Genomic DNA, 1,185 nt, shown 5'->3' with positions numbered 1-1,185 from the left:
CCACAGGCGCTGAGCCATGACCTCTCACTTTCTTTTTTTTTTTTTTCATTTTGAGACAAAGTCTCGTGGTAGAGTACCATGACTTCTTTATAGCTCACAGCAACCTCAAATTGTTAAGCTTGAGCAATCCTCTTGCCTCAGCAGGGACTACAGGTGCCCACCACAACGCTGCCTCAGCCTCCTGAGTAGCTCTGACTATAGGCATGTGCCACTAGGCCCAGCTAGTTTTCTTTTCATTTTTTTTTTTTTTTTTGCAGTTTTTGGCCGGGGCTGGGTTTGGACCTACCACCTCTGGCATATGGGGCTGGTGCCCTACTCCTTTGAGCCACAGACGCTGCCCCCAGCTAGTTTTCTTTTATCTAAAAGTAAAAGTCCTGCTGAACTCTTCAGACAAGTAAGACAGTGGGGACTTTGTTAAGGTTTTTGTTTTGTTTTGTTTTTAGAGAAGTCTTTCCTCTGAGCCCCCGGGCAGGAGAAGAATGGCTATTCACAAGCCAAGTACCATGTGCCGCAGCCTTTAACTCCTGGGCACAATGGATCCTCCCACTTCAGCCTCCTGGGTAACCTACCTACCACCATGCCAGGCTTTGTTCAGGTTTTCACCAATCACTTTGCCGGCTGTGGACTTCCCCCAGGCTAAAAGTTGTAAAACACAGGAAACTCATGCAGTCCCTTTCCCCTCCCAAGTCTCAATCCCTGCACAGTCTCTTCCTCTTGTTTGCTTGGTACTGCCTTCAGATAGTTCTTCTGGGTTTATCTGTTTGCTTTTGCTCAGAGGATATAGTTCTTGTTTATGGAAGGCTTGGTGTAATAGAAATTACTCAGAATTTACAGGCAATGGAACTTCCTCTTGTGCTCTTTTGACACACTGTCATCATTTTGGGAGGAAGGAGGGACTTCCTTAATTTCTATCACAACAGATGTTCCAAGGTTAGTTTATACTTTCGCTGTTCTAGCCCTAAAGTGATCCACTTCCCTGAGAAGCTCAGTTCCCTTTTAGTGAGGAGTAATATTTAGAAACCAAGATCTGGGCACCAGAGGTGCTCATTGGTACATTGTGGTATTGCTTTTATGCTCTTCAACAGACAGAGGTAGGATCTCTATCTCCATCTCTATTTCTATAGATCAGTGGTTTTCATTTTTTTTTCTTTTTCTAATTTCTTTTTTTTTTTTTTTTTTTAAAGA

Source organism: Otolemur garnettii, unplaced genomic scaffold, assembly GCF_000181295.1.
Source record: "Otolemur garnettii isolate 467f Iridium unplaced genomic scaffold, OtoGar3 scaffold00018, whole genome shotgun sequence".
Lineage (NCBI taxonomy): Eukaryota > Metazoa > Chordata > Mammalia > Primates > Galagidae > Otolemur > Otolemur garnettii.
Note: the sequence above shows the minus strand (reverse complement) of the source record.